Source organism: Dreissena polymorpha, chromosome 14 (genome assembly GCF_020536995.1).
Source record: "Dreissena polymorpha isolate Duluth1 chromosome 14, UMN_Dpol_1.0, whole genome shotgun sequence".
NCBI classification, from domain to species: domain Eukaryota; kingdom Metazoa; phylum Mollusca; class Bivalvia; order Myida; family Dreissenidae; genus Dreissena; species Dreissena polymorpha.
The window spans coordinates 51778741-51794540 of record NC_068368.1 but is presented as its reverse complement, the minus strand read 5'-3'; the positions used below and the strand labels follow the sequence as shown (position 1 = coordinate 51794540).

The 15800-nt window shown below is 33.8% G+C and overlaps 1 long non-coding RNA gene across 1 annotated transcript; it reads left to right on the top strand.

Moving 5' to 3' along the window:
• Positions 1-9278: 9278 nt before the first annotated feature.
• LOC127857838 (uncharacterized) lies at positions 9279-14566 on the top strand. The gene is made up of 2 exons (XR_008038656.1): positions 9279-9658; positions 12385-14566. It is a non-coding gene; the product is annotated as an uncharacterized LOC127857838 (long non-coding RNA).
• The last annotated feature ends 1234 nt before the right edge of the window (positions 14567-15800 follow it).

Sequence of the window (15800 nt, the reverse complement as noted above, 5' to 3'; positions counted from 1 at the left end):
AACATGAAGATTGGCGAAAGTTTTTTCGCACTGCTATTCAAAAGATTGATATTGACCAATAGCCTTCGCAATAAAGCACAATATATGCATCAATGTCTACACATAAACAAAATTAAAGTTTCGAACAACGAGTTGGGACGGTCAGGGCAATTTATTGATCGTATACATTTTTAAGAGGACCGTTTTCTCATGTCAAATAATTACGATGTTAGCTTCGTGCTGTCGAATAATATTTAGAAGTTAGTTAGCCTCAAAGTTCAATATAAAACACAAGTGAAATACCAATATGTGATGTTTCATACAAAATATAATATCTCTTGGCCGTTTGTTATGCAGATGCCGTTTTGTTATTTCCTCTTTGTTTGGTATTTTGTGACCTTTAGGCTGGGCCAATTTGATTCCAAATGCATGATTTGAACAAGTTTGGGTCCACTTTCTGATTTGTAATACCGAATTTCAAAGCAGAGAGCCATGCAGATGTTAATGCTTCTTAATGTATTTGTTTTATAAGCAATGGCCCTGGAAGAAGACTTATTGACCCTACGGTCAAGGTTTCAATAAATTGTCAACCGTAACCATTCTAAATATACTATTCGAGCAATTGGGTGTGGCAATTATGTAAACTCAAGTAATGATTTCAACATAAACAATCGTACAAAGATGTTCACTCATTAATCATGCCTGAGAAAGTACATACTATTCTCCCAGTGGTTTAGGAGGAGATGTCGTGACAGTGAACAGTTTAAACATTCCAAATTAAAACAATTAATAGGCATCACAGATTATCCGTTGTGTTAACACGTCCATTGATTCCTTACTTGACAATATGCCGTATCATATTCATTCAAAACATTGTGTTAAATATCAGCGTAATCTTTTTGCCCAGAAAACAAAGCCAATGCAAACGTTTAAAATAATTACATTATTCTTAGACATTTTTAGGGTAGAAGCATTGTTATACTTAAATTTATTCGATGAAATCATCAGCCACTTTATTCTGATATATACATATATATATATATATGTATGTATATATATATATATATATATATATATATATATATATATATATATATATATATATATATATATATATATATATATAAATATGTGTGTGTGTGTGTTTGTATGTATGTATTGCTGAAATTGCTTGTGTATGTATATATGTATGTAGTGGTTAAATTGCTTGATTGAAATGCCTGTATAAATAAATTGAAAGAATGGCTCAATTGAAACGAGATAGCACATATTGACTTGAGTTATTTGTAAAACACTCACGCAGTATGCTATGTTCATTTGACACTCGTCAGATAAGCCTTTGTAATCCTAGTAAGATGACAGGTGTTTACCCAATGTTCATTGGTTTCACAAAACACAGATTGAACTTTACCTTGTAGTGTTATCTTATCTGATAATTTTATAAATATTTAAGATTTAAAAAGGACCAATACTAATGTAACTTAAACGTAAAGAAGTACAATAAAGCCGTTCACACATTGACAGATAACGGGGGTGGGACATATGACAAGATACAATGTTGTTCTTCAAAGACAGAAAAAATGTTTCGTTAGTAGGATATTGTAGATGATATGTAAATGTTAGACAATACGTCTCAGCAGAACTGCAAATACTAGTAAAATATTCTCGCTACATAGATAAAAACAATGCTATATTAATATAATGTTGATGTCCTACAGGACTTCTTGTACTACGTATATCTATTACTTACAATCTAATTCTACTGACATTCAATCGTGACCTCATTCGTGCCAGGTATGTTTTGATCGACTTAGGGCCCTCTTTCAGATCGTCATTATAATTTGTGTTGCATATACAGACAATTTAAAAAGTTATTTTTTTTAATAAAATCGTTCGTATTTATCTAATCATTATATAAATTGGGTAAAAGAGTTTACACTTACTTTTGCAACTTTGATGCAAGGTAAACTTATCATACATATTTTATTAAATTGCTAAATGTATAAAATGTGTACATTTTTATTCTCAACATGTATTCCACGGTTACTTGTATCCCTTAAACAATTGCAGTAAATATACATTTCGCAAACGTAATACCCTTACCCAATGATCCCGTTGCATAAGTTATAGAAACTTATTATATAAAAAGAAAGCTAAGATAGTCACACCGAAAAAAATAGACGGACGTTATGTATGCTTATAAAAGTCTTATGTCAAGAATGGTTATTTATAATTTCAGTGTTCGCATTTTAAAAACGGTCAACTAATATACACTATAAACGCGACGAAAAAATAACTAATTGCCCGACAAACGCGGACCCAGCTGAAGACGATTTTCAATTTATTATATATATTTAATGAGAGAAAATAAACCCCAATACAATAGTTTACGGCGTTCAAGGTCCCGGTCACAGAGCGCATTTTTCGGCTTAATTAGGTAAAACGAGTTTAGAAAATTTGTTGGACGTGGTCGTAGGTTCTAATTTCTTATCAATATTGTCTTAACTGTGGTTTGGACGTGCTTTGTACTTGGTCTGGCCGTCTGCGGCTGTGCCACTGCTAAAACAATGCCTAAGCAAGGCTAACCACTTCCAACCGCGTGTACGATTCGAAATAGGTTTTCTCTTGTTTAAACGAGGGGGAAAAGAGGCAAGTTTCCAAGGCTAGTCGCGAGCTTATCGCGTCTTGAACACTGTTTATTACGTGTTGATCATAATCGTTCAAACGGGGACTCCGCTACCATGGTACTGTCAATCACGGCTTGGCCACGTCGGCAGCGCAGCTTGCCACGTAAAAAAACGGCCGCGCACGGCTAGTCCTCACAGCTGCCGATCTTCTGCAGTTTAGACTGAGAGTGAACACGTATTAGAACATTGATGTATTTTTATGCCGCAAATTAGAAGCGATACATGCGTGATAAGCCAGTGAACATTCGTATTTAGAACTTGTTCGAGACGTCGCTCAAGCGGTCTTAGGTAGAGTTGTGTGCGCGGTAACACCACTTGTCAGCGATTAGCTGTAAACACACACACCGTTTCCGTTGATACCAACGCGAAAAAACCGTCCAATGACCGTGCTCTGGCCATGACAATAACTGACAGCCTGCTAAACTTTCGAGTCGTAATGCGTTTTTGAAAGTTTTTATAACTTGCGGAACAGAAATTATCACGTGTGTTTGACGCGTAATGCACGTCTTTCACCACGTGTATCACCCATGGTTTTACGTGGAATAAGGTTTTTGCAGTTCAAAAAATTGTTTTCGTGTCAAACGCCTTTACGATTTTTCGCCGCGTCATGCCACGTCTGAACATTGACTTTAGCTCGTCTAAAACTCGACATCAATGCAAACACCATTGTCTGCTTCACGGAAGATCATTAATTGACAAGTTTCGGTCGTGATTAAGCCGTACATTTATGTGTGACCGGGTCTTCAAGTAATGTTTGACGTAATAAAACGTCCGCGTGGATTTAACCTTGCTGTTCGTATGAAATTGATTTTTGTCATGAATGAATTTTTATATAGTAATTTCATGCAAGTCATAACAATATTATAATGAACACATGCTTTTGCAATTACAGTGGGAGAAACTTCCCGTTCGGGAAACAAGGGGAATCCCGATATTGGTTTCCTGATCAGGAAACTCATAGACAAAATTTGCATTTTTATTCCCGATCGGGAAATAAAAGAGCAAATTATGGTGGGTTCAGAAAATGGACTGGGGGAAAAGGTTAATATACAAAAAAATCTGTTTTTAACATAACCTTTCTGTAGAGGAAATACATATTTAAATTTTTAACGTGCAATTTTTTTTAAGGCCCTGGTTTTCTTTCAATATAGTTGCAACATTTGTATAATCTACGTAAAAATGGTAAAATCAGTGGTTTCCCAAATTAGAAACTATCCCTATCAGGAAACTATCGGAAATTTCAGTTTCATAGGTTTTCTGATTGGGAAACATAGTTTCCTAATAAGGAAATAGTACATATGTATCTAGTTATTTTATTTCTAGACATAAACACAAATATGGCATCAAAAGTTGAAGGTGGACGTTTTCCTAAACAATGTGGCACTAGTTCTATGCATTCATACTGGTAAATACAGCCTAATCAGAAAATTGTCCAAAAAACTAAGATCAGAAAAGTACAAAAGCCCATTAGTACCACTGAAAATAAAAAAAAAATAGTTTGAAGTCGTATTAACGCAAATAAAGACGTAAAGACGATAACAAACACGTAATAACGCAAACAAACGCATTATAACGCTAATAAACTCGTAATAACGCTAAAAAAGGCGTAATAACGCCAAACTGAAAGGCGTACAAATGCTTAAAAGGTGTAATAACGCTCGAAAAGGCGTATCTTTTTTTTGCCCACTGTTAATTAATTCAAATGTTTTAATAATGTTTGCAATGTATAGATATATGCCATATAATAGCTATGTTCCTGGATGAGATATTTAGAAATATAAAAAGTGTTTCTTTAATTGGGCATAGATCTTTTACATCGCGTTTGACGTAGATGACTTGCGATAATTTATGCAGCAGAGCATTGAACACTTATCGAATTAGGAAAACACGTGGTGATTAATATTAATATAAGACACGTATAATCGAGCTAGCAGTTACACAGTTAGTGTTTTATACGCGACAAAAGGCTTTAATGCTATTAGTTTGTTGTTGTTGTTTTGTGAAAGGGGTTCTTAAATATGGTTACATGTTAAATGCATCAAGATACTTTAATGCATATATTTACATGCTAAAAATGTGTTTGTTAAGTATCATCCCTCAAGCAAAACTACTATAGATTTACGTGTTACACAGTTATACAGTCCTTTTTTGCTTAATATGGACCATAACTGTGCATACGTAAACATGTTCCAAAATATCCAGACGCGCAAGTGCACATGCTGGTTAATATATGTTTATACAGTTTCGTCACTCAAGCAGCATTACGTATCGTATTACGAGCGACACAACTTCAAATTGTATTTTAACTGAAAATGTGTCATCTCTGGTTATGTTGAACAAGGAAAACATTTGAAAAAAAGATATTTCGCGTATATCTCGATTTCACAAATTAAAGTTTAAACTGTATATATATATATTCTTTATTTCCTCCGATATCGAAGATTCGAACAACATAGTTATACATTAATCACAAATAATCACAAAGCAAGTTTAACATAGAAAGAGTGGCATGATTTACAAAACATGTAATCATGAATAAATATACAGAAAATAAAACTTAATGATATCATTTCACCTGTTATTAGGTTTACAATATCCCATACCAAAGTCGAAAGCGAAAGTTGTATATAACATTTCGGTTTATAAATGAAAAAAATCTAGCCACGATACTTAAGATTAAAAATTGAAATCAAGCTATCTTACTAACTGCAAACGGGCAAATGTACGCAATCCTGATATGGATATTGCCAATGAACAGGTTGATCTTAAAAGCAATACTCGATATTACTACGATGCTAACGCGCAATCACGATGATAGTAGCTTGTTAACGAAAACGCGAAATTACTACAGTACGATGACGATAAGGCGATAACACTTCATGTTGTCACCATCGTACTTACTCATTTTCACCATCGTACTGTCGTTATTTATTGGGTTTTCATTATCGTACTGACGCGTTATCACTATTGCATTGCCGTGATATTGCGTTTTAAAATCAAACGGTCGCGTTATCATCATTATTATGACGTGGTATCGCCATCGTACCGTCGCCTTCCGGTGTGGATGCTAACAATAACAGCATTTTCGCACTATCGAGTATTCCGTATAAAACCAATCCATTCATAGGGGATGACAATAAGTTAATTCCGTACAAATGTTGGTTGTCTATTCTGGCTTTCACTGACGATTTCCCAGAATACTGAAATTGTCTTTACAAATTCAACAAGCAAATTCATTTAATTGATATTCCCCGCCAATATTCTTCTGGACACAAAGGTTTTCTGGACGGATGGACAACGCCAACGTGCATCATCCTCTTATCCATATATATACTCATACCAAATTTAAATGACATTCGTCAAAGCACTTCCAAGATATGGCTCCGGACACACGCAAAAGCATTTTTTTTCAAGATACAAAGGGCTATAACTCTGTTATCATCCAATGGTGTACAATTTCATTTGGCATGCATCATTCTCTTATCCTATATATATTTATACCAAGTTTCAATGAAAACAGCCAAAGTACTTCGAAGATATAGCTCCAGACACACAAAAACATTTTTTCAAGATACATAGGGCCATAACTCCTTTATTAACAGATGGTTTACAATGCCATTTGGCGTGCATCATCCTCTTATCCATATATGTACTCATACCAAGTTTCAATGAAATCCGCCAAAGCATTTCCAAGATATGGCTCCGGACACAAAAGTGTCGGACAGACGGACGGAAAGACGGACGGACGGACAACGCCAAAACAATATCCCTACGCCTATGGCGGGGGATAATAAACTCAAATATACTCATAACGCTTTTGTTTGAATTAATGTCTTCAAAGAAGCAATAACTTTATATAGTACACAAGGTGTTATTACGCTTTTTTAAAGCGTTTGTACGCCTTTGAAATTGGCGTTTTTACGCCTTTTGGCGTTATTACCCCTTTTAAAGCGTTTGTACGCCTTTTAGTTTGCGTTAATACGCCTTTTAGCATTTGTACGCCTTTTAGTTTCGCGTTATTACGCCTTAAAGTTTGCGTAACTATGCATTTTTTAGCGTTTGTGAGCCTTGTAGGTTGGCGTTATAACGCCTTTTTAGCGTTTGTACGCCTTTTACTTTGCGTTATTATTCTCTTTTTAGTGGTTGTATGCCTTTTAGTTTGGCGTAATGACGACTTTTTTAGCGTGTGTACGCCTTTAAGTTTACGTGATTTAGCCTTATTTAGCATTTGTACGCCTTTGTTTCGCACAATTCTGCCATTATCTCGCGTTATTACATGTTTATTAGCATTATAATGCGTTTGTGTTTCGATACTACGTGTTTATTTGCGTAGAAACGCCTTTTTTCGCGTTTATACGTTATTACGCACTCTTTTATTTAAAATTTAAGTGGTACTTATAGGCTTTCGTAGAAAAGAGCAATTGTCAGTGGTAGATAAAGTCCACAAGCATGAACAGCTTTTCAGTAAATTATGATAGTTTCCCGATCAGGAAATTTGGTTTCTAATTCGGGGAACCACTAATTTCAACATTTTTACGTAGATTATACAAATTTTGCAACCTTATTGAAATATGACTAAGGACGTTTAAAAATCTGTACGGTAAAAAATTAGATATCTATTTCCTCTACAGAAAGGCGGTGTTAAAAAAAATATATTTGTATATTTAATTTTCCGCTAGCTCGTATTCTGGATCCACCATAAAATTGCTGTTTTATTTTCCGATCGGCAATACAAATGCAAATTTTGTCTATGAGTTTCCCGATCAGGAAACCAACTTGGGGATTCCACTAGTTTCCCGAACTGGAAGTTTTTGTCACTGAATTTATCGTAATGCTTTGGTAAAAGCGATTCAAGTCACTAAATAACCAAATAATAGTCTTATTCATTCGTAATCTCAGTGATGCAACTGTGGCACGTACTAACGGTTATTACATGGACCATACAGGGTTTATACGCGGATTGCTAGTCATCATATTATCTATCAAGTCATTTGATGAACAGTAATACTATTTTCAAAAGGGAACAACATCCTATATAAAACAATTAGAAGGCATCCGTCATCGGCTTTTAATTCCAGAGAGTCGATGATTTATGCCTAGATATACAGGTCTTTTCAAATAGCGGTATCAATCATTACTGGTATTAATAACCTTAATTTAAAATCGGTTACTATTATCAAGTGTAACGACTTATGCATGGGAGCCAGGTTAAACCTACTTTTAGCTCAACAACATTGATTTGGACTCTTGATCTCCATTAGGAAACGTGTCAAGCATGGTTAGTTTCCTATATTTGCATTCTAGTTTGTTTACGCATGTCTTGCGCGAGTTTAATGAGACCATAGCAGTATTCTTAGTGGGCTTAGCTTCAATTCCGTACAATCGCTTCAAGTACGAAGATAAAAAATTCTACCTCATGAAACGTCAATATATTCATTCATAAAGGTCAGTGCCAGGCTAATATTAAAAAGCCCAATGATGAATTATGTTGATTTTTTTCAAATATTCATTTTTTGCCGTCATAGATTTCGCCAAGTAGAGTACAACTGCTTTAATACACAATATCCTTTTGTAGATAAGATATTAATTTATAAAATTCCTGAATATAACGATAATTTTGGAATGCACCAACTTAATGAATTTCAGCGACATATTAATAGACGCAAACTTAATGAAAGTATTAAACAAATATTCATTGAGATAAGGAAGCTTAAACTAGCTTGGTGTAAAAAGACGTATTGAGATGAATTCATGAACTAAGTATGTTTCATTGAAACGCCAATACTACGTTTACAAGTAATTTCATGTTTATCTTAGGGAATATGTTATCAAGTAAGTTGTTTACATGTATGAATGCATTACGTGTATAGAATTGGTGTATTCAAACAGTAGCAAAATCATGTGTATGACTCAAGTTATTTCAATTATTAATTAATTCATTTAATTGATTGGATATGTTAATTTCACGTAAATATTGAACGTAAAAATAAACCTTCTTGAGCGTTTATATTGTTGTGATAGGCCTCTTACATATTACATATTTTTTATGGAAAGAAACGGTTTTTTTTTAAGTTAAAAAACCTTCCACTTTATTATATAATCTAGGTAAACGTATGTTATCTTTATGGTGTAGTATATGGCACTCATCCAACGTTTGAGTAATTATGATGTGTTTTTCTGCAGGGACTTTCAAATCCATAATTAATTTCCTAAAATATAAGGTAGCACATAGCTTTATTATGAAGTTTGTCTAAAGGTCTGTTGTGTTGAATTACAAAATAAATATGATATACAATTATTTTCCAGATAACATTACAATAAATCTAATAGATGTATTGGTTTTGTTGTGGTTACAAAAATGAATCTGTACATACTCCAATCAAAAAAGTATGAAAGTCATTTTAGTCAAATAAAAGCCTGAAATACATAACTTTGTTTCGATTGTTTTAATGCTGAATCATTGTTTTCCACAGGCACATGCACTTGGAGAAGCTGTGCACCAGTATCCTTAGACCTAATAAATTTATAACATTTGATATCAAATGCTATTAATAATATATATATATATATATATATATATATATATATATATATATATATATATATATATATATATATATGAACGATATCAAAATTATCAAAATTATTGTGAAAAGTAGTACTGTCCGAGGCCATTGCCGACACAATACTTCCTTGTTGTTTACCTTGCAAGATCGATTATAAATCGCATTAATAACCAGATATTTGTTTTAGTGAAGAGCTTTAGTTTAGTAAGCCACTTCATTCAACGTATTAAATTCCTTACGAGCTCCACTGATTAAGGACGCAGCTTGCAGCGGCCATGGCATTCATATCGAGGCTTCAGCAGTTAAGTTAACAACGTGTTAAAAGCGTGTGTAATATATAGTCATTTCTATCAAAACGTGTGTGTTCATATTTATTTTAATTACATAGGATTGTGTTCAAATCAAATAATGGATGATTCAGACAAGGTATGTGATTAATATCAGCTGGGTTTTTGTTAATATAGATATGATTCACAATTGTGTTTAAGCATGATAACATAACATACAGAAATATACAACCGGACATTTATTACAGTTCGCTGTTAGAATACCACAATCATGTATTTGGAAATAATAAAAAAAATTAAATATCATACTGACATTAAGCCATTGAAAATAGTAAACAGTAAATATGGAAATAAAAAAGTATAAATATCATACAGACATTTAGCCATTGAAAATAGTAAACGGTTGGAAGTGACAATACCACTGTATAAAAACACGTTATACCGAAATTGGTAGAACAAATGCAACTAGATACCATGCCACTATAAACAACATATGATAATAACACTGTATAAAAACACGTTATACCGAAATTTGTAGAACAAATGCAACTAGATGTCATGCCACTATAAACAACATACATACAAATAAAAGTTGACCATATTATGCACTCATCTACATCTAAGAATTATATAGTGGGTCGATATCTTGCACCTTTAGAAAAAAGTCATATAATAAACCACTCACTATTTTTTATCTTTATGCAGATAACGCTATTCAATTGCAAGAACCCGGAATTAACATGAGGTTGTTTGAAAATTTAATACACTGAACGATTAAGCACTCATTGTGCATTGTCGAGATAATGGACTTATTTTTTTAAATCTTCATGTAAAATTCAGGATTACAAATATATTAATGTATAAAGTTTTTGCAATTACTAGCATGCCCTGAATCGATAATGTTAGTAACGTCATACATACGTTATAGCGCATAAAAAATCTTTAGAAAAAATCTAAAATGACACACTGTAAATATATTTATTTTGATCGCAAATCAGCAAACGGTTAATCTCAATGGAATATGCACTTAATATGCATTTATTTCTGTTTGCTTGGTGTGCTATATGTAAACAGATTGATCTGATAACAGATCGAAATATTTTAGCCATGCTCTGTGAAAAGGGAATTTAATGCATGTGCGTAAAGTGTCGTCCCAGATAAGAATGTCCCTTCCGCACAGGCTAATCAGGGACGACCCTTTTTGCTTTAATGATATTTTTCGTTTCCAGAAAGTCTCCTCTTAGCAAAAGTCAAATTTAGGCGAAGTGTCGTCTCTGCTTTGCATTTTCTTTCTCTGCAAGTGACATAAAACGTAATTAAAGTTTCCTGTCACGGAACAATTTGTTGTCGTTTTTTGCCATTTATCCAGCATGAGAGCACATCTTATTAGAGAACAAAGGCTCAATTCGCTTTGGATGACAATGTTTTCATGCTGCATCTCAAAGCACAATCCAGTTATGTACGTTTATTAAGTTAATTGTCAAAACAAATGTATATCCCATTTACAAAAACTAAAGAATTTGGATATATGGTCAATCCATAGAAAACGGCCAACCGAGTTAAGGGGGAGGTGTATCCAACCAAGTATATAAAGATTTAAATTTGGAATAGATTGCTACATACAATGTGAATTATGGAAATAATATCAAATTTTGTTTCTGGGAAAGAACCCTTAGGCTCGCACTACCTTAACATCATTTGAATGGGTATTTTATGGGGCGAGTGATTGTTCTTTATTTGTGATGGGATACTTGTGTGATACATGTGTTAAACGTGCTTCATGAACATGTAATCATATTCATGGCTGCTGTTGCAATTTACCAGTCTGCACAACCACACTTTTCTATACACTTTTACAATTCATATTTTTTTGCGCTTATTTGTTCCTTATACAATGCAAATTAAAAACAATTGCTTTCACACACTTCCATTTGCTTATGCCTCGGTCACACTGTCACGAATCAGAGTTACGAACGAGCTACGAAAACTTTTCGGCACAGTTCGTAGCTATCTTTACTTGACCGTGGCTCTCCGTACTTGATCCGTGATCAGTCGTAGTAGTTTGTGGATGTCCGTATCGTCTCTTTAAAAAATTTGAACAAGTTAAATAATTGCTATGAATTTATCGACTGTAGCGAATCCGTAGCAGTCCGTACTAAACCGTACTGAGCCGGACTAGTTCGTAACGACACCGTAGTCGTCCGTACCTTTTCGTAGGCCCAAAGATTGTCAAAGACTTCTTCGGATAGATACGAAGAACTACGGTGCGTTACGTTTACGCTACGTATTAGCTACGATTATTCCACGGATATACTACGGAAAGCCACGGTTCTAGTACGTTGTACTACGGATAGGCAGGAATTTGTATGATCTTGTACGATGTACTACATTTCAGCACGAAACAGTTTGGACATATACGGTCAACTACAATTAATTGCTACTGAAATACATCATTGAAATTAAAGCAACCGTACTCGAATTTGTTGAGCTCACAATCATGAACCGCCAGCAAATTCCGTTTGCGATAAATTTGTTACACTTGGATATTGATATGACACAAAATGCAGAGGCCGTAGTCGAGCTGCTTGACGATATGCACAGAGGTTATACTGATTCAATATCGTATAATTAGTATAGCTTTGTGCTAAAGGTTACGTATTTTGAAAATATTAGAATTTGAACTTACTAGTACAACTTTTTTTATTGCAGGTAAGTGTCTGCCTCAAATGCCTTATGAATCTTTCTCTTACTTTTACGTGATTTAATAATTGTTAAATTAATAGCCGATATAATAAAATACAAAATTACTAATACTTTCGTAAGCATAATCTATATTTGTACATCAATAATTACATATTTTATCAGGTGGAAGAAAACAGGGGCGGTGGATAAGAGACTGGCTTTTAAGACGACCCGCTCTCGGCCAATACGAGACTTTGATGGCCGAACTGATGGCTGAAGATCCGGCGGCTTTTAGAAACGTTCACCAGAATCCGGCCTGATATGTTCCATGAGCTTAGACAGGTCTTTCGTCCCAGGATCACGAAGAACCACATCTGGTTCAGACAGTCCATCAATCCAGATTTGAAGTTGGCAATTACCTTAATGTTCTTGGCCACAGGGGACAGTTACCATCCATTGATGATTGGGTTTCGTGTTGCACACAATACGATTTGTAGTATTGTACGGGACGTTTGTGAGGCCATAGTTTCAGCATATGCTGGGGATGTTATCCAGACTCCTACTGAGCCTGAGGAGTGGAAGGCCATAGCCGATCAGTTCGCGGCTAAATGGCAATTAATTTCCACATGCCTTTGAAGCTCTAGATGGAAAGCATGTAGCCATACGATGTCCCAAGAACAGTGGCTCATTATACTATAACTATAAAGGTTACCAGTCTGCTGTGCCGATGGTGGACGTCGATAACCAATTCATATGGGTAAATATTGGATCGCAAGGAGGATGTTCCGACGCAGAAATCTGGAATCAAAGCGACCTCAAGTTGGCAATCGAAAGGGGGTTGATTGGCATTCCAGATGCAACACTATTTCCAGGTGACGACAGACCAAAAGGATACTATTTCATCGCAGATAATGCATTTGCCATGAGGACATAGCTTATGAAGCCATTCTCACGACGAGGCCTTGAGAAGGACGATCGAATTTTAAACTCTGTCTAGAGCCTGGAGAGTTGTGGTGAATGCTTTTGGAATTCTCGCTCAACGATTCCGATGCTTAATGTCTATTCAGCCACAAAGACCAGACACGGTTGAATCGATAGTTCTCGCATGCGTTTTCCTTCACAATATAATGAGGGTAAGATATCCTGGTGATCAGAACATGCATTTGGACAAAAAAAATACGTTGATAACGAATCATTTCAGGGAACACGTTTTTAAGTGAATAATATATATTAGAAAATGTGGATATGTAATTTGTTTGCGATAAACTTTAAACTGTAGCATCTATACGCAGCAATTTGTGAAACACATACATTACTAGAACGCAAAATGCAATTGCTTATTGTATCATAATATGTAGCTGCCGACAATAAGTACAAGTTATTTCGATGTCGTTGATCTAATCCGCCTATGTGTAGTTATCTATGTAACGTATTCAAATTGTTTTGTGTTGTATACGTCGTAATTATTTACCGCTTTTTTAAGCTTTCGAAACCACTCAACAAACTTTGTATCTAACACCCACCCCTTCATTCTTTAAATAAATAAATCCAAGCATTATATTTCAGGAGCTAATGTAAAAATCATACAAGCCTCTTGAAATATAGGTTCATTTGTGAAGTATATATTGAAAATTATCGAACCATTTATAATGTTGCAGAGCATCAACGCCTTTTCATATACATTTTAATCTCACTATTTAACATAATATATGCATTTGTTGTTGCTGCTTTTGCTATGTTTATTATAAAAAGATGCATTTTTACATTGTAAAGTTAAAACTAGTATCATTACAGAACAATTACTTTATCTTATGCAAATACATGTATAACTTACGTATATAAATATTTAAATGTTTGATTGCTTTGATACATAAATGCAGACACTTTTTGGCGCAATGTGCTTCATAAGTTTGAATTTGACTTGTTTTAGTAGAGCCAAACGTTGAAACGAAATATGGTCATGAAAAGTTGTCCATACATTACAAGAAACAAAAACAAAATTAATCACAATCCATACCACTGGTATTTATATATGGGAGTAACTAATATTGCCATAATAGTCATTTATGACATAGCAAGAAATCACTCAATGTACAGTTTTTGATATATGATTAACATGCTCAAAACAATGACACAGTAGGCAAGAAGGATAAACTCAATTTCATACGTAAATAGTGTTCATACGGTATGGAAAGATGTGCATTAACCGGATTATAAAATCAGAATGCAATGGATTGTTTCCAATGGATAAGTGTGAGATTATTATAATTGCATTCTTCTGTTTTGCAACACTTCTAACAATACAAGTGATGTATGTGTACTCTTAAAACAATATTTCCATTCAAAAATAAGCATCGAAACTCTTTGAATGTATGTTATTTTAAATACATTTATTATAAACAATGACCAATATAATCATTTAAATTGTGGTGAGCGATGTAATGTTTTATGACAGAAGATACTGTTTTACCCTTGCAAATAACTATACATACATATGCATATACATACATTTTTTATTGAATCTTTTTTTAATTAGTGAAATAGTCTTAATCTTTCTTAAGTAATCAGCAATACATGATACAATAACATTTTATTACAGTATGTAATTGTTAAGTAAAGTGTTTGAAAATGTGTATTTACCACATTAATCACCTCATAAAATGCATATTACAAACAAGACACACTCTCAGTCATGCATTTGTGGATATACGATTGTCAGGAAGGAGGTCGATATGCATCCCACAATTTGAATCTGAGTTGGTCTGAAACATAAAATTATTATGAAAGTATATGCACGCAAAAATATGTATATAATTGGCAAGCTTAAAACGAAATTCTATACATTTAACAACTTTTAAACGAGCTTACATATGAACACATTTTCTGTTTCTTTTATGCCCCTTTTTCAAGAAAATAATTAACAGCTGTTTCCCTTTCGCTGAAAAGTTACCATTTCTCGGAGTTTCTCGCGTGGCGTGCCTCAATACATTTCAAAACACAAAATGACGTCATTAGCGAACGAAATGACGTCATTATACAAGCGAAATTATCCAGTTAAACTCTTTTACAATGTAAATAAACGGTGAAAAAGCATGATATTAAAAGAAAATGTGTTGTATTCGGTGGAATGTCGATTTTAATTCACTCGTTATCGTAGCAAATATATATAAAATTATATATGATAATCTAAAAATATATTCACTCGTTATCATAGCAAATAAATATAAAATTATTTATGATAATCTAAAAATAGAAAAAGGAGCTCCGAAAATTTGTACTTTTCATCGGTGAAAATAACAATATGTTCTTTTCACTGCTGTTATTTCACTGCAGAAATGTCATATTTTATCATAAGGTATAAAAGAAACAACTTTAATAAATGTTTCTCTAATACAGGTCAGAACTGATTACTTATTCCACGAAAAGTAATACTGTGTATGCTAAATATTCTTATACGTTGTATACTAATGACAATATCTATTATACTTATACTATTTAAGCTCACAAAAATAATTCTTGTATGATATAACTTATTATTTTATAACTAATTCTTATACTGGTAATTATGATACTTATATTGCTATACTGCTTAAAGTAAT